General features: G+C 42.8%; 1 non-coding gene across 1 annotated transcript; it reads right to left on the bottom strand.

The window, feature by feature from the left end:
- Positions 1-17,969: 17,969 nt before the first annotated feature.
- On the bottom strand, positions 17,970-18,107 carry LOC119927446. The gene has a single exon (XR_005450448.1). It is a non-coding gene; the product is annotated as a small nucleolar RNA SNORA7 (small nucleolar RNA).
- Between the last annotated feature and the right edge of the window lie 892 nt (positions 18,108-18,999).

Genomic DNA, 18,999 nt, shown 5'->3' with positions numbered 1-18,999 from the left:
TTCCTTTGTTTTCATTTATCACTCATTTTTCCCCCTTTTCCCGCAAAACTCTTTGGGAAGTTAACAAATACATCACCTTAACAATTCCAAGACTAGTTTGAAGCAATGGTGTTTATCATTTGGATGGATAGGCCCCCATCCTGTCCTGTGTTAAGAATGGACTACCTCGGAGTAGAGTCTCATGATTCACATTCTAGGGGCTAGAGATTCTTTTATCAGGGATCACGCACCAAAACACTTTGGGTGTATCTGCAGTTGTGAAGCAATGTCATCAGAAACAAATTTCTTTTCCAGGGTTTCTGGGGGGATTGGTGTCCTAGTTGATTGTGGGAGTGGTTTTGTTTGAAAATGAGCCAACAAGTGCTTAGTACAGTGCTTTGCACACAGTAAGCACTCGATAAATATGATTGAATGTATGAAATTTTGACTAGTTTACAGAAAATCTTTGATTAACTGCAGATTTAATGCAACTAACCATTCAAATGGCAGAAAGATGTCAGATCGGTTGGTCCCAAACTATTACCAATCCTAGTGAAATCAAGGAAGCCCAAACAAGGCACCAAAATATCCATTGGAAGTTGATGGAATGGTAAGACAATAGGAGAGGGACTGAGGTGTTGCCTTCTTCCTTATCTCATTAGGCTTCAACTACAGTGAGACCTCATCTACCTTCACTAGTTCTGACTCCAAAACATTCTGGAAAAATTAGACTTGAAATTCAAAGCCTTGAATAGGGCAGGAGAAGCCTCATAAACAGTTTTGTGGCTGTGATGTGAGAGGGTCCCAAACACATAACAGGTAGAGAAAATCTATTTTAGATCCAAGAATATAGGTGGATTTAGGAAATTGGACAAAAGACCATGGGGAAAAGTACCACACTTGAACGGTCATCTCTATTACACAGCAGTGTTTGAAAGCCAAAACTTCATTCAGAGAAGAGGCAGGGACCAAGATAATGGCGAATGAACAGGAATGAGAGTGCTATTTAAGGCCTAATAGAACAAATGGAAATGTGGTGGGGCTTGGGAATTGCAACATTTTCCAAAAGTTCCAATTTTCTATTTCCTATATGGGCTCTCTAAGACTGGTTTAGTGAAAAGTTATGGTACTATCTTATATCTACTCCATCTTATTCCTAACATACTTTTAGTGCTCATTGGAAAAACCAATATCTGCCAACAAACTGCATCAGAAGAAAATGGTTTCAAGACGGAATGAAATCCTGACACAGTGCAAAAAATGTAAGCAGTAGGGGTGATCCCCTTTCAGAAGATGGTCCATCTCTGAGGCAGGGCATTATATGCTTTCTAAGATTCAATTTGCCAGGCTATGATCTGGGGCAGTTGTTTACTGATTAAGTCTCCAATGTACGGGATGTAGCTCTGTGGAAAGAAACCTACGAGACACCTTCTCACCAGCAAAAACCAGAAAATCCATCCCGTATCCCTTTCACAGGAAGCCTATGAGGCATAAAGGAGTCCAATTATTCCCACTCATGGGCCCACCCGGCAATGTCATAATAAATAAATTTTGGAACACAGTCAACCTACCAGCCCTGAAGCTACAACTCACCTCAACACAATTTTATCGGGTGGGGTGTAAGAGAAGATCAGCAGCGTGGCTTAGTGTCAAAGGCACGGGCTTTGGAGTCAGAGGCCATGGGTTCTAATTCCAGCTCTGCCACTTGTCAGCTGTGTTACTTTGGGCAAATCACTTCGTTTCTCTGTGCCTCAGTTACCTCATCTGTAAAATGGGGATTAAGACTGTGAACCCTACGTGGAACAACCTGATAACCTTGTATCTACCCCAGCACTTAGAACAGTGCTTGGCACATAGTAAGAGCTTAACAAATACTATTATTATTATTATATCTAACAGCTGCTAGATAATGAGTTAAATGGGGAAAGAAGAAAGACTAGGGGGCATTTTCAGGTAGTGTTACATCTCCATGTAAAGTCAATCAAACCAGAAATAGTGTTGGAGCATCTACTGTTAGAAGCAGCATGGCTCAGTGGAGAGAGCCCGGGCTTGGGAGTCAGAGGTCATGGGTTCTAATCCCAGCTCTGGCACCTGTCAGCTGTGTGACTTTGGGCAGATCACTTCACTTCTCTGTGCCTCAGTTACCTCATCTGTAAAATGGGGATGAAGACTGTGAGCCCCACGTGGGACAACCTGATCACCTTGTATCGTTCCCAGTGCTCAGAACAGTGCTTGGTACATAGTAAGCACTTCAAAATGCCATTATCATTATTACTGTTTTCAGAGTACTCTGCTAGGTGCTTGAGAAAATATAATAGATTTACTAGATATGATCCATCCCATGGTTGGTAAGGTTATCACTGTAGCAGACAGTCCAGCTTGGTGGACTACGATGCAGAAGAGAGTGAAGATTTCAAGAGGATCAGTGGATGAACAGGGGAAAATGAAGATAGCAACACCCTCTTAACATAGACACAGGAGCACAAGAGAAGCTGTGTATACACACACATTAAAGTCAAGACTGTCCATCCCACATCAGAGAAGCAGCGTGGCTCAGCAGGAAGAGCCCAGGCTTGGGAGTCAGAAGGTCATGGGTTCTAATCCCGGCTCCACCACTTGTCAGCTGTGTGACTTTGGACAAGTCACTTCACTTCTCTGTGCCTCAGTAAGCTCCTCTGTAAAATGGGGATTAAGACTGTGAGCCCCACATATAACAACCTGATAACCTTGTATCTACCCCAGTGCTTTGAACAGTTCTTGGCACATAGTAAGTGCTTAACAAATACCATAATAATTATTATTATCAACGTTGTCAGCCATACACTCACGCGTATGAAAACTTCACCATTAGCATGACATTCACTCCTCTAATGCTCCACGTCCTTCCATCTCATCTATCTGGCCGCTCACCTCTTGCTAACATCCTACCTCTGGCCTAGAATGCCCTCCCTCCTCATATCCAACAGACTCTCCCCTGACTTCAAAGACTTACTGAGGGCACAGTTCTCTCCAAAAGGCCTTCCCTGACTAAACCCTCTTTTCTTCTTCTCCCACTCCCTTCTGCCTCGCCCTGACTTGCTCCCTTTATTCATCTTCCCACCCAGCCCCAGAGCACTTATGCACATATCTATAATTTATTTCTATTAATGTCTGTATCCCCCTCTAGACTGTAAGCTCATTGTGGGCAGGGAGTGTGTCTGTTTATTGTTATATTGTACTCTCCCAAGCACTTAGTACAGTGCTCTGCACACAGTAATTGCTCAATAAAGTTGACTGACTAGTGCTGTCCTTCTCAAATAAGGACTGCTATATAATGTTTTCCTCTATTTTCATGTGCTAAGGAGGATTCATTAGGATTCCCCAGAAGGCCTCTAAAATGGGGTACTGAACCCCATTTCTTCCTGCATTTAAGCCTGGCTCATAAAATACCTGCATGGCCTAGTGGATAGAGCACAGAACTAGGTTCTAATCCTGGCTCTGCCACTTTTCTGCCATGTGACCTTGGGCAAACCAGTTCATTGTGCCTCAGCTACCTTATCTGTAAAATGGGGATTAATACTGTGAGCTCCTCATAGGACATTAACTGTGTCCAACCTGATTAACTTGTACCTGCCCCAAACCTTAGTACAGTGCCTTGCTCATAGTAAAAGTATAACAAGTGCCATAAAAAAAAAAACAACTCCACTCTCCTTTTGTGTGGCTCCCCCCTTGGAAAAGTAGCTGCAATTTCAACATCACTGATAGGTCTCCAAGAAAAATTGATCTTTTAATTTCCAAAACGCTTTTGCAATTGACATCAAATTTTGACATTCAACTTAGATCCATTAGTAGGCTATAAGCCAATCGGCCCAAGGTTACCAATAAGGATATTACCAATTTATCAATACTGACTTTGAGATATCACTTTAGATGTCAATAACTCTATCACCTACTCATTCCAATACCACCGGATGGACGGATAACCATTTCAGCAATCTCAGTAACATTCAGCCCGTCACTGGTTTGTCTTCCCACGTACTGAGCTCTATGTGGAGTAATTCTTTGTTCCACAATTGAAGTTCTGTAATATAAGTGCACTTGTTTATGTTTAATATGTAAGTAGAAACCCACCTCTGGCAGGAGGTCTTTCCAGGTTAACTTCTCCCTCCCCCTGTGCTACCACCTACAGTCTTTCAGTCTGCCATAGTGGGTTTTCCTTTTTGGCTAGAATATTGTTAAGGAATTAGAAGCATTTGTCCTATACAGTAAACCTGTTATGTTATGGGGGGCTAGGGGGGAGCACAATGACAGAAAAAGACAGTTTGCATTCATGTACAGGGGTATCAGATACAGCAAGTACTGTAATATATGTTATCCTTAACACAGAGTTCTGCAAAAGCAAAATCCCTCTGCTCTAGGAGAACATAGGCTTTCAGCTTGTTTACTTCTTTTGATGTCTGTCTCCCCATTTCTAGACTTTGAGTCTGTTGCTGGGTAGGGATTGTCTCTATTTGTTGCCGAATTGCACTTTCCAGCACTTAGTACAGTGCTCTGCACACAGTCAGCGCTCAATAAACACAATTGAATGAATGAATCTTTGTCTGCTTTAATACTGGCCATTCAAATTGTTTTTCAGTTTGTGTTCGGTCTCATTATTTAAATGGCATCTTTCTTTAGTCATCTAACTGGCATTCCAATAATCTTTATTTAGGACAACCCAACGGTGGCCTGTCTTCATATAAATGATTTAATTTCAGGCATTCTGATCAAATTAAACAGAAAATCTTAATTAACTAACGATTGAATTAAGGTGCTTTTTAATTACAGAATGGGATAATAATACTCTTCACTTAAAAAGCACCCTTCTACATTTCTAAGCTTCCCACACATTCAAGCAATATTAATTCCCAAATAGGATTAAAAAAAAAAAACTCAGCTACATTCCAACACCACTTAGGTCAGGGTACATAGATAAGCACCAAGACGAACTACTGCCTTTTACAAGGTCAGAGACCAAACCCAGGCAACACTAAATCCAGGCGCTCTTTGTTAATAAAGAAGCAAGTTCTACTCAGTAATTTTAATATACTTATTTAGACATACACACGCTTCTCAAGGAAGCATTTCCAGCTTCTCTCTCTTCTGCACTCCACAAAGATCTGGAATCTCTTCAGATTAAGGTCTCTCTTGCCAGCTATATCAACATTTTGGCCGCATGTATCTCCCCGCTAAGATTTATGCTTTTTCTAAACCAGGAAAAGAGAGGTCTCTTCCAGAGTTGACAGGAATTTATGGAGAAAGATCTGTTTTTCTTCTTGAAAAAGACACAGCCATCATTGAAACCTGCACAAATCAAATGAAATCATGACATATGACCTCATTCCTCCTCAGACACAGTCATATCATTGACAAATTTCACCCAGATTTATAAGCAATGGCCTTGTGGTTAATTTTTAACTATAACTGTTCCCAATTAAAATCCTTACTGGTTCTCCCAATTGCATTCACGGTGATAGGTAATAGTCTGCACATGGGCAATCAAAACTTGCTCCTGTCGGTGCCCTGAAGAAAGCCTTGATCGTTTCCCCTCTACCACCCCTTCGCTCTGCCAAACCATCCAAAACTGACAGAATTCTGTTGCTTCCTTTCCTCGTTTTCTCAACTTAAAAGAGCTTCTTCTTCAGAAGTCTGAGGAGAACTCAAAAGAGGCTGCAAATTTTCTCCTAGAATCAGTCCTGATCTGGCCCTGGTTCTGAAAAACAACTTCGCAGGTGACAGCTGTCCTCTTGAGGGGTGAAAGTCGCACACCTTTTGTGTGAGTTTCAAAAGAGAAACCAAAAAAATGCTAAGTGATTTTCTATTTGAATCAGCTCTGGAGGTGGGGGGAAGAAAGGGGAGGGGAGACATCGACACACAACCTTCCCAAGCACCTGGGGGTGCCCAGGTGAAAGCCACCCTGCGGATCTCATCTGGGCATAAACCAACAATCGTAAAAGAATTTTAAAACGAGTACCACTTCACAAATGCATATTGATTTTCAATAAAGGCATTTTCACATCTTGTTTGAACTCCAAGTATGGTGCTGGGTTATTCAAAGCTTCTATCTCTGGTTTACAAAATCTGGATAGTATCCTTGCTCGTTACAGAAGCTTGTATTTCAAAAATAGTTTTTGACAGAAAAGAGAAAAAAAGGAAACAACCTTTATCAGCAGGGAAAAGAGAAACCAAAAAGGATAAGAATGGCATTTGATTTTTGCTTGCTGGATTAATTACTTGGAAGGCAAAAATACACAGGTTTTTTTTTTTCCAGGATGAAAGAGCATTTGTTTGAACTAGGAGCAGAGCATATATTGGATTTTCTCAGGAGACTCTTCCTGAAGCCCAAACACAGGAAATTAAGAATGGACTGATCTGAGAAACCATTTTAGAATTCACATTCTGGGTGAATAGTGATTTTTTTTTTCACCTCTGCAATACTCCGCAACAATCCCTGTGTGTCCCGGAAGCTGTCGTTTAAGAGTAAGGGATTTTTATGGAGAAATGAAGCTACAGAAGTAGCTAATATGGGTCAGGCTGATGCTAGCCAACCTTTTGATTTACTAGGGTCTTAATGCATCAAGCCAGTCAGCTCTCTACTGGTAGAAAAAAGTGGAAAAGGGCAATGAAAAAAGAGAAAATGAAAGAAGAAACCCTCGACTTGGTACCAAGTTTCTCTTTTCCACATTGTCAGCACAATAGGAGAGGTGGGGATTCCTCTAGCAGACAGATGTGCACCCGCCCCCTGGATTTAACATTTGGAGCACGTCATACCAAATTGTTGCAGAGACAAAATACCGATGAAATGGTTCAAGGAAGTGGATGATGACATACTGAAAAGGTTATACAACGGGGAGGAAGAGAAGAGAAATGGCCACAGTCAAAAAAAGAGTGGGGAAGAGGTTTGATTTCCACCATTTCTTCCCTCCTACTGCAAATGCTTTCAGTTCACCTCTCCAAAACCGAGCCTTATGACTGGGCAGCTAATGGGGAGAGGTAGAAAGATGAAAAATGGAAATTACTGAAAGGTGGGCAGAGTCCAGGCCCACCCCCCAGGCTTTATTTACTGCATTTTTACTCTCCCATGCACCTAATGCAGTGCTCTGCATACAGAAAGTACTCAATCATTCAACCTGTATATATGTATATATGTACATATTTATTACTCTGTTTATTTTACTTCTACATATTTATTCTATTTATTTTATTTTGTTAATATGTTTTGTTTTGCTGTCTGTCTCCCCCTTCTAGACTGTGAGCCCGCTGTTGGGTAGGGACGTCTTTATATGTGCCAACTTGTACTTCCCAAGCGCTTAGTACAATGCTCTGCACACAGTAAGCGCTCAATAAATACAATTGAATGAATGAATGAGTGAATCATATTTATTGAGTGCTTACTGTGTGCAGAGCACTGTACTAAGTGCTTAATCATTTGATCTAGTCAGCCCTGCAGTTTTAGGTGAGGGGAATAGGCTCTGAACTGTGAGAGCAAAGACTCTTCCTTTTATGTATTCACTACAGCCCCCAGTACTATGAATACTTAATAAATATTTAAAAATTGTGATTTCTATTGTCATCTGCTAGGAATAAGAGAACCAGAAGGTTGAGCACCTGCCTGAGGATGGAGCAGAGAGCAGATCAATGAATCAATTGTATTGAACACTTATTGAGTTCAGAGTACTGTACTAAACACTTGGGAGAATATAGTATAAGAGTCGGTAGACACAGTCCCTTTCCATGACAAGCTTACTGTCCAGAGGGACAGAAATGAATATAAATAAATTACAGATATGTACCTAAGTGTTGTGAGGCTGAAGGGGTGAATAAAGGGTACAGATCAAAATGAGAGAGTGATACAGACGGGAGTGGGAGAAGAGGAAATGAGGGCCTAGTTGGGGAAGACCTCTTGGAGGAGATGTGCCCTCGATAAGGTTTTGAAGATGGGGAGAGTGGTCATCTGTGGGAAATGAAGAGGGAGGGCATTCCAGGCCAGAAGCTGAACATGGGCGAGAGTTCAGCGGTGAGAAAAGTGAAATCGAGGTACAGTTAATTGGTTAGTAATAATAATAATAATGACATTTATTAAGTGCTTACTATGTGCCAAGCACTGTTCTAAGCACTGGGGAGGTTACAAGGTGATCAGATTGTCCCACGGGGGGCTCACAGTCTTAACCCCCATTTTACAGATGAGGGAACTGAGGCCCAGAGAAGTGAAGTCACTTCCCCAAAGTCACACAGCTGACAATTGGGGTTCTGGGATTTGAACCCATGACCTCTGACTCCAAAGCCCGGGCTCTTTCCACTGAGCCACGCTGCTTATTAGAGGAGCAAAGTGTGGGGCTGATTTGTAGTAGGAAATCACAGAGAAGCAGCGTAGCAAAGTGGAAAGAGCACAGGCTTGGGAATCAGAGGTTATGGGTTCTAATCCTGACTCCACCACTGGTCAGCTGTAGATCTTGGGCACGTCACTTAATTTCTCTGTGCCTCAGTGACCTCATCAGTCAAATGGGGCTGAAGACCGTGAGCCACACGTGTGACAACCTGATTACCTTGTGTCTACCCCAGCACTTAGAACAATGCTTGGCACATATTAAGCACTTAAAAATACCAAGATAATTATTATAAGGTAGGAGGGGGAAGGTGATTGAGTACTTTAATGCCCATGGGAAGGAGTTTCTGTTTGATGTGGAAGTGGATGGGCAACCACTGGAGGAGTGGGGAAACATGGATTGAATATTCCTATAGAAAAATCATCCAGGCAGCAGAGGGAAGTATGGACTAGAGCGGGGAGAGGCAGGAGGCAGTGAGATCAGCAAGGAAACTGATGCAGTATTTAGGGAGGGATAGGATAAGTGCTTGGATTACGGCAAAGCACTGTGGATGAAAAGAGAAGGGCAAATTTTAGCGATGCTGTGAAGGTTGAACAAACAAGATTTAGTAACAGATTGAATAGGTGGGTTGAATGAGAGAGGTGAGTCGAAGATAACATCAAGGTTACAGGCTAGTGAGACAGGAAGGATGGTAGTGCTGTCTACAAAGACAGGAACATCATGGGGAGGGAAGATAAGGAGTTCTGTTTTGGACATGTTAAGTTTGAGGTGTCAGCAGGACATCCAAGTAGGGATGTCCTTGAAGGCAGGAGAAAGAGACACTTCACAGAAGGCGAGAGATGAGGGCTGGAAATGTAGATTTGGGAATCATCAACACAGAGATGGTAGTTGAAGCCATGGGAGCAAATAGGTTCTCCAAGGGTGTGGGTATAGATGGAGAATAGAAGGGGACCCAGAGCTAAACCCTGAGGGACTTTCCGCAGTTAGGAAGTGGGAGGAAGAGGAGGAGCCCACAAAAGATACTGAGAATGAGTGGCCACAGAGATAGGAGAACAGGAGGAGACAGTGAAGCTCAGGTTGGATAATTTTTTCAGGAGAAGGTAGCCGAGAGGTCAAGGAGGATAAGGATGGAGCAGAAGCTGTTGGATTTGACAAGAAGATCATCTGTGACCTTTGAGAGGGCAGTTCTTGTGGAGTGAAGGGGGCCGAAGCCAGATTGGACGGGGTCAAGGAGATAATTGGAAGGGAGGAATTGTAGGCAGCAGGTGTAAGACAGCTGGCTCAAGGAGTTTGGAAAGGAATGACAGGAAATGGTAGCAGATGGAAGGGTGGACAATTATTTAAAGCAAACAATTCAGTGTGCCTGATGGAAAATAAAGATTTTTCACCGGGAAGGTCTGAAGAGGAAAGAAAACACAAAGCTAGCCAGGTGTTACAATTGAAACTGCCATCTGCACAGTTTTGCTCTGGATGTATTCCCTGTGGGGGAGAAAGTTATCTGCAGGTGGTAATGGGCTATTATTCACTGCCAACCCTCACCTGTGAGACAGCACAAGCTATCATCTCTTCCACATTCATGCCAGGCTTCTTGGGGATACTACCGGTGGGCAGTGACTGAGCTCTTCTGTAAAATGATTTAGTTACTTTTATATCATGTACATATCCATAAATTCTATGTTAAACATTATTAATTTATATTAATGTCTATCTCTCCCTCTAGACTGTGAACTCACTGTGGGCAGGGAACGTGTCTACCGACTCTGTTGTATCATAGCCACCCAAGCACTTAGTACAGTGTTCTGCACACACTAAGCACTCAATAAACACCATTGATTCCTTCAGTGAAAAGCAGTTGGGACTAAGGAGAAGAAATGGCTGTGCTTATGTTTATACAGGAGGGAATATTTAGAAGAATTATCATTCTGTGCAAATTCTTTTTGAGGTGTGAACAAACCCTTAATTTGAAGATGGGGAAGAGTAGTAGGGGGAAAGTGACAAACTAGAGAAATGATTTTAACTTTAAGAAAATAGGCCTGTGAGGGTCTTCCTCTTCCTCCAGTTTCTGAGGGGTGGGTAGCAGTAAAACAAATTATTTTCTCTGAGAACCCTGAGCACATTTTTTACTGTGTGATGACTTCTGAACACTCCAAAACACCTCTGAGCAATACATCACCCTTCAGGACTGCATGAGGCATTCTGTGAAAACAGGGAACCAGAGTTAATGACCAAAGGACTTGGGGAAAATTTATGATTTCTCCAGCTCAAGTAACTACAAAAGTCTTAGAAGAATATAGTTTTAATAAAAGGGAGGGAGAAAGGACTGGCTAGATCAAAGTTTTACACATCCTTAATGATATAAACATCAATTATAGTAAAATCATACCATTGAGCTCCAAGGAGCAAAGAATCTCTTGAGCCTCAATGATGTTACTGACGACTCCAACTCAGACAATTCCAGAAGTGGCTGCAGGAGACACTGATTTTAAAAGCTGTGCCCTATACTGATTGGCTGAGGTATTCCTTAATCCCTATAGACCGAGCCCATCAGTACCCAGACCTTTTCACTCTTCAAGAAGACTAGGAAATGTAGTCCTCCAGGATCTTGTAACTATAATTTGCAGAAACAGAGTAACAGAAATACATTTCCTTACCTCTCCTTCTTTGGTTAAAGTTCTTTCTCCGGAAAGGTCTGAAACCTTCTGCCATCAGTCTCTACGATCACTTTGAAATGATTTCTATCCTGACTTTCTATTTTACGATAGTGACTCCTTTCCTGGTTTCTTTTATAGACACAACTTCTGAAACAAATAGGGGGAATTAATACATCATTTTTTCTGAACAAGAAGTGCATTTTCTAGCTGAAATGAAAAAATTAGAAATTGGAAAAATTAGAGAAATTGTCCTTAGGGACAAGATTTCCAATTGACTGCATCTGTGTCTGTCCTAGCAGGAACTTATCTGGAAGGATCTAATTGGCTGGATTTGCCCAATAATTGGGCGGCTCACTTTTTTATCCTTCCCACCTCCATTTTCCTCTGATTACAGAAGGCCATTTGGTTGAGAAGCAAAACCTCTCTTTGTCCCCACAGACGTCAAGACTTGTGTTTCAAGACTGAGTATTTGTTGGCTCTGTTTTTTACTGTTTCCAAAGTCATGAACCAATCCTTGATATGTAGCATCCCAGAAAGCTCCCTGAGAGTGGGTCTTATAGGAGCTGAGAAAAGCAACTGACCAGGAATAAATTATTATCCTGTAATGAGGAGAAGAGATAGACAGTGCTGGCTAAGAGTGGCTCTTTAAAACGCTTCTATGGGAGTAATAGTAATTCATTCAGTTGTATTTAATGAGCACATACTGTGTGCAGAGCACTGTAACAATAAACAGACACATTCCCCGCCACTTGCCAGCTGTGTGACTTCGGGGAAGTCACTCAACTTCTCTGGGCCTCAGTTCCCTCATCTGTAAAATGGGGATGAAGACTGTGAGCCCCACGTGGGACCATCTGATTACCTTGTGATCTACCCCAGTGCTTAGAACAGTGCTTGGCACATAGTAAGCACTTAACAAATACCATTATTATTATTATTATTATTATTATTATTATCTTATGGATTATCTTATCTTATCTTATTATGGATTATTATCCATACTTCATGCTGCTGCCCGGATTATCTTTGTCCAGAAACGCTCTGGGCATATCACTCACCTCCTCAAAAACCTCCAATGGCTACCAATCAATCTGAGCATCAGGCAGAAACTCCTCACCCTGGGCTTCAAGGCTGTCCATCACCTCGCCCCCTCCTACCTCACCTCCCTTCTCTCCTTCTACTGCCCAGCCCGCACCCTCCGCTCCTCCACCGCTAATCTCCTCATTGTACCTCGTTCTTGCCTGTCCCGCCATCGACCCCCGGCCCACGTCATCCCCTGGGCCTGGAATGCCCTCCCTCTGCCCCTCCGCCAAGCTAGCTCTCTTCCTCCCTTCAAGGCCCTGCTGAGAGCTCACCTCCTCCAGGAGGCCTTCCCAGACTGAGCCCCTTCCTTCCTCTCCCCCTCGTCCCCCTCTCCATCCCCCCATCTTACCTCCTTCCCTTCCCCACAGCACCTGTATATATGGTTGCACATATTTATTACTCTATTCATTTATTTATTTATTTATTTATTTTACTTGTACATTTCTATCCTATTTATTTTATTTTGTTGGTATGTTTGGTTTTGTTCTCTGTCTCCCCCTTTTATACTGTGAGCCCACTGTTGGGTAGGGACTGTCTCTATGTGTTGCCAATTTGTACTTCCCAAGCGTTTAGTACAGTGCTCTGCACATAGTAAGCACTCAATAAGCACGGTTGATTGATTGATTGAATTGATTGATTATCAACTGGTATCATATCCATTTTACAGGTGTGGAAACGGGCACAGGGAAGTTAAGTTTCTTATCTATGATCACACGGCACATGACTCAACATCACCAAGATCCACCCTTTTCTCTCCATCCAAACCACTACCTTGCTGGTTCAATCTCTCATCCTATCCCCACTGGATTACTGCATCACTCTCCTCTCTGATCTCCCATCTTCCTGTCCCTCCCCACTTCAGTCTATACTTCCCTCTGCTGCCCTGATTATCTTTATACAGAAACACTTTGGGCATGTTACTCCCCTCCTCAAAAATCTCCAGTGGCAGTCTGTCAACCTACAAATCAAGCAAAAACTCCTCACCCTGGGCTTCAAGGCTGTCCATCCCCTCAACCCCTCCTACCTCACCTCCCTTCTCTCCTTCTCCAGCCCAGCCCGCACCCTCCACTCCTCTGCCACCGCTAACCTCCTCACCGGGCCTCGTTCTCGCCTGTCCCGCCGTCGACCCCCGGCCCACATCCTCCCCCTGGCCTGGAATGCCCTCCCTCCGCACATCCGCCAAACTAGCTCCCTTCCTCCCTGGAAAGCCTTACTGAGAGCTCACCTCCTCCAGAAGGCCTTCCCAGACTGAACCCCCTTTTTCCCTCTCCTCCTCCTCATCCCCCTGCCCTACCTCCTTCCCCTCCCAACAGCACTTGTATATATTTGTAAAGATTTATTACTCTATTTTACTTGTACATATTTACTATAGTATTTATTTTGTTAATGATGTGTGTATAGCTATAATTCTAGTTGTTCTGACTATTTTGACACCTGTCTACATGTTTTGTTTTGTTGTCTGTCTCTCCCTTCTAGACTGTGAGACCATTGTTGGGTAGGGACCGTCTCTATGTGTTGCCGACTTGTACTTCCCAAGCACTTAGTACAGTGTTCTGCACACAGTAAGCACTCAATAAATATGATTGAATGAATGAATGACTCCCAGTCCTGTCTTTCATTTTTTAATGATATTTATTAAGCGCTTACTATGTGCCAAGCACTGGGCCTTGCTGCCTTCCAGAGATTATTAATTCACCTGTACAAGAGTGCTATAGGAATATTTGTTTTTAATGGTATTTGTTAAATGCTTTCTATGTGTTCTAAGCATTAGGGTAGATAAAAGTCAGTCAGGCTGGATACAATCCCTTTCCTACACGGAGCTTACAGTCTAAATAGGAGGAAGAGAAGCAGCGTGGCTCAGTGGAAAGAGCCCGGGCTTTGGAGTCAGAGGTCATGGGTTCAAATCCCAGCTCCGCCAACTGTTAGCTGTGTGACTCTGGGCAAGTCACTTAACTTCTCTGTGCCTCAGTTACCTCATCTATAAAATGGGGATTAAAACTGTGAGCCCCCATTGGGACAAACTGATCACCTTGTAAACTCCCCAGCGCTTAGAACAGTGCTTTGCACATAGTAAGCACTTAACAAATACCATCATCATCATAAGGTATTGAATCTTCATTTTGCAGTTGAGGAAACCGAAGCAGAGAGAAGCTAAGTGACTTGCCTAGGATCATACAACAGGCAAGCGGTGGATTTGAACGCAGAACCTCTGGCTCCCGGGCCCGTGCTTTATTCCCTAGGCCAGTGTTAATGAAGAGATTTGTGGGAAAAAATCAGAAAATATTGAAAGAAAGTTCTAAATCGATCTTCCCTACCCTGAGAAAGCACACCTTTCCCGGGATGGTGTCTTTGATTTGGGGACTTCATAACTTTCTTAGAAACTTTAGCATTGACTGAACATGGCAGTTGTTCATAATAGAAGAGGAAGGCCACTGCGATAGTCAAGTGTGAGCTCGTTGTGTGCAGGAAATGTGACTACCAACTCTGTTTATTCTCCCAAGTGCTTAGTACAGTACTCTGCATGAAACAAGCACTCAATAAATACCATTAACCATCAATATCAATACCATCAATACCAATCAATACCATCAATATATCATATTATATTATATTGTGGCTCAGTGGAAAGAACCCGGGCTTTGGAGTCAGAGGTCATGGGTTCGGATTCCAGCTCTGCCACATGTCTGCTGTGTGACCTTGGGCAAGTCACTTAACTTCTCTGAGCCTCAGTGACCTCATCTGTCAAATGGGGATTAAGACTGTGAGCCCCACGTGGGACAACCTGATCACCTTGTATCCCAGCGCTTAGAACAGTGCTTTGCACATAGTAAGCGCTTAACAAATGCCATCATTATTATTATTATCGTTATTCACAGCTTGTTTGTTTTTAACAGTATTTGTTAAGCACCTACTATGTGCCAAGCACTGTTCTAAGTGCTGGGGTAGATACAAGGTAAGCAGGTTGGACGCCATCCAACATGGGGCTCACAGGAAGGAGTAGGATTTAATCCCCATTTTACAGATGGGAGTACTGAGGCACAGAGAAGTTAACTTCCCAAGATCACACAGCAGACAAGTGGTGGAGCCAGGATTAGAACCCAGGTCCTCTGACTCCTGGGCTCATGCGCTTTCTGCTAGGCCACGTTGTTTCTCATCAATCAATCAATCAATCGTATTTATAGAGCGCTTACTATGTGCAGAGCACTGTACTAAGCGCTTGGGAAGTACAAATTGGCAACACATAGAGACAGTCCCTATGTCATTCTCATGTTCATTTCCCCTTCCCACAATAAAGCCTCCTCCTCCTCCCTTCCTAGTATCTGCATAAAGCTAAGAACAAAGGCACATTACTGCACTGAAACCTCTAAAACTCACCATTTTCAATGAACAAGCCCCTATAATCAAAGAAGCGTGTTAATTTTCTTTACTCCGTAGCCTTTCCCTGTCACTGGGAAGCCATCGCATGAATTGCTTTTAGTTATAATCAGTAAACAAAATAAGAATATGCTTTTGCTTGTGTTTTTATAAAGAATTTAATTATCATTTCATTTTTCACACTAAAGGGACCTTATAGGAATATATTTATTTACTTAGTAGAAAAATTGTTCCAGAATATCTAAGTGGTTCAAATACAACATTTTCCCCCTTGGACAGAAAGCTGAAGAAGGAACTGAATGAATTTCCCTGATTCTTTTTCATAATCCCTTCCTCACAAATGCAGACAACGGGAAAACTCAAGGCTATTAGTTTTAATGTCAAATGTCTTACTAGTCCAATAAAAGGGGAAAAGATATTAAACTTCTTTAGACAACAACAAGCCGATATCACATATCTTCAAGGAACACATCTTAATCAAGTTGAACATAGGAAATTAAAAAGAGGATGGGTGAGTGAAGGTATCTGTCCTCATTTAATTAAAAAAAAGAAGCACTAGCAATTCTTATGAACAAGAGTACATGTCTTTGCTTTAAATCCCTTTCAAAGAAAGAAAGTAGATTAATTTTGGTTCAGTAGATTCCAAAGGAAACACTACGACATCACTGTACTTATATGCTTCAGATGAAAAGGAAACATCCTTCTTATAAGAACCTGTCTTGCATATTTGCTAAACTTGTCCGTAAAGCTGTTCTTTAAGTCAACGACTTGAGCCCTCTTTTTAAAAGCAATACAACTAAGACAACTGAGGATGAAATCTCATCCAAAAAGAATTCACAAAGACCACTGGGTCTTCATTTCACAGATGTGGTGATAAAACCTCACCCTAAAGAAAGAGATTTTACTTTATATTCTGTCAGTCAAGAATTCTCGGGGCCAAATTTTGTCAGATTAATTGAATGCAGAGATTCTCTAGGTTAAGAAAATACAAACCTGGACATATCCACACACATGCACACCGTTCTTCGGGATCTGTGTAGATAAATAAAAATAAAGGATTTACTCCTCCAAAACGTTAACTGGGGGGAGAAATACTGTGTGTCTCGGGATGATGTGGGGTGAAATGGAACCATACGACTATGAAGAGCAGGTGCATTTGACGATGGCAGAGGGTGGGATGAGTCTGAGGGTACCCAGAGCCTGACTGGGTGCCCAGTTACATAATTAACGCTTTTGGCTGTGGTTCTCATTCTTTTTTCATTTCCTCGGCTCTACTCGACACTCCAATTCTACTTGCGTTAAAAATCTTCAGCTGGTCTCGGCCTTGGCTGTTCAAGCACTGTGCCTGTGGCTTCTACGCCAAGACAGTTATCAGTCAATCAATAGATGATATTTATTGATCGCTTACTGAGTATAGGGCACTCTACTAAGTGCTTGGAAGAGTACAGTGCAATAGACTGTGAGCCCATTGTTGGGTAGGGACCATTTCTATATGTTACCGACTTGTACTTCCCAAGCGCTTAGTACAGTGCTCTGCACACAGTAAGTGCTCAATAAATATGACTGAATGAATGAATGGAGTTGATAGATACGCACCCTCCCCATGAGAAGCAGCATGCCTGGTGGATAGAGCACAGGCCTGGAAATCAGAAGGATCTGGGTTCTAATTCTGGCTCCGCCACTGGTCTGCTATGTGACATAAGTAAAATCATTTAACTTCATGTACCTCTTTTTAACTTATCTGCAAAACGGGGATTAAGATTGTGAGTCCCATGCAGGACAGAGTCTGTGTCCAACCTGACAACCTTGTATCTATCCCAGTGTTCAATAGAGTGCCTGGCACATAGTAAACGCTAAACAAATATCACTTTTTAAAAAAAAAAAAAAAAGGAGCTTACAGTCTAGATTTGGGACCAGAAAGGGATTTCAGGGTGACTTAGTGGGTATAATGCAACCTCTATCAGCCCACCTTGGTCCTGTGCACTTGATGTAGGGAGCCCAGAGTGAGTGTGTATATGTGTGTGTGTGTGTGTGTGTGTGTGTGTGTGTGTGTAATACTCCTTCTAGACTGCAAACTCATTATGAACAGGGAATGTGTCTGTTTATCATTATATTGTACTCTCCCAAGTGATTAACACAGCATTCTGCACACTAAGCACTCAATAAATACCATTGACTGTCTGACTGGATTACTCATTTGGATGATGTAGACTTCTTTGGTCTTAACTTGAGAACTAGAATTTATACCCTCCTCAGCACGTCTATGTGCAATCAATTGTTTATTTTGACCTCTTTAGTAGTTAATACTACCACTCGTCTTAAGCTGCCGAGTCACCTCTGACCCAGGGTGACTCCGGGGACACATCTCTCCCAGAACACCCCACCTCCATCTGCAATCGTTCTGTAGTTTATCTATCCATAGAGTTTTCTTGTTAAAAATACGGAAGTGGTTGACCATTGCCTCCTTCCACGTGGTCAACTAGAGTCTCCGCCCTCGCCTCTCTCCCATGCTGCTGCTGCCCAGCACGGGTGAGCTTTGACTTGTAGCAGATTGCCTTCCACTCGCTAGCCACTGGCCCAGCTAGGAATGGAATGGGTAGGCCTCCGCTTGACTCTCCCTGCCGTAGTCAAGACTGGTAGAGGACTGGAAACTCTCCACGTGTGACCCTGAGAGGGGCATTACCACTCCAGCTGGCACTATTTTTATTTTTGTCTCTCTCATCATAGCATAAACTCTTTGTAGTCCCAAATGCTCCTCAAAAATCTCCAGTGGCTACCAATCAACCTACGTATCATTCAAAAACTCCTCACTCTCGGCTTCAAGGCTGTCCATCCCCTTGCCCCCTCCTACCTCACCTCCCTTCTCTCCTTCTCCAGTCCAGCTCGCACCCTCCACTCCTCTGCCGCTAATCTCCTCACTGTGCCTCGTTCTCGCCTGTCCCGCCGTCGACCCCCAGCCCACGTCCTCCCCCTGGCCTGGAATGCCCTCCCTCCACACATCCGCCAAGCTAGCTCTCTTCCTCCCTTCAAAGCCCTACTGAGAGCTCACCTCCTCCAGGAGGCCTTCCCAGGCTGAGCCCCCTCCTTCCTCTCCCCCTCCTCTCCCTCACCATCCTCCCCACCTTACCTCCCTCCCCTCCCCACGGCACCTGTATATATGTTTGTACATATGTATTACTCTATTTATTTATTTATTTTATTTGTACATATTTATTCTATTTATTTTATTTTGTTAATATGTTTTGTTTTGTTGTCTGTCTCCCCCTTCTAGACTGTGAGCCCGCTGTTGGGTAGGGACCGTCTCTAAACGTTGCCAACTTGTACCTTCCAAGCGCTTAGGACAATGCTCTGCACACAGTAAGTGCTCAATAAATATGATTGAATGAATGAATGAATGAAATGTGTCGATTCTTCATTCTGTACTACCCAGCTGCTTAGTAGAAAGCACCTCTTCACCAAGTGGGCATTCAAATAAATGCTGCTGCTACTACTACTACTATTACTACTGCTACTACCACTACTATTACTACTACTACTGCTACTACAACACAGACAACTCCTACTACAAA

This window comes from Tachyglossus aculeatus, chromosome 4 (assembly GCF_015852505.1).
Source record: "Tachyglossus aculeatus isolate mTacAcu1 chromosome 4, mTacAcu1.pri, whole genome shotgun sequence".
In the NCBI taxonomy this organism is placed as follows: domain Eukaryota; kingdom Metazoa; phylum Chordata; class Mammalia; order Monotremata; family Tachyglossidae; genus Tachyglossus; species Tachyglossus aculeatus.
This window is presented reverse-complemented; position numbering and strand designations above follow the sequence as displayed.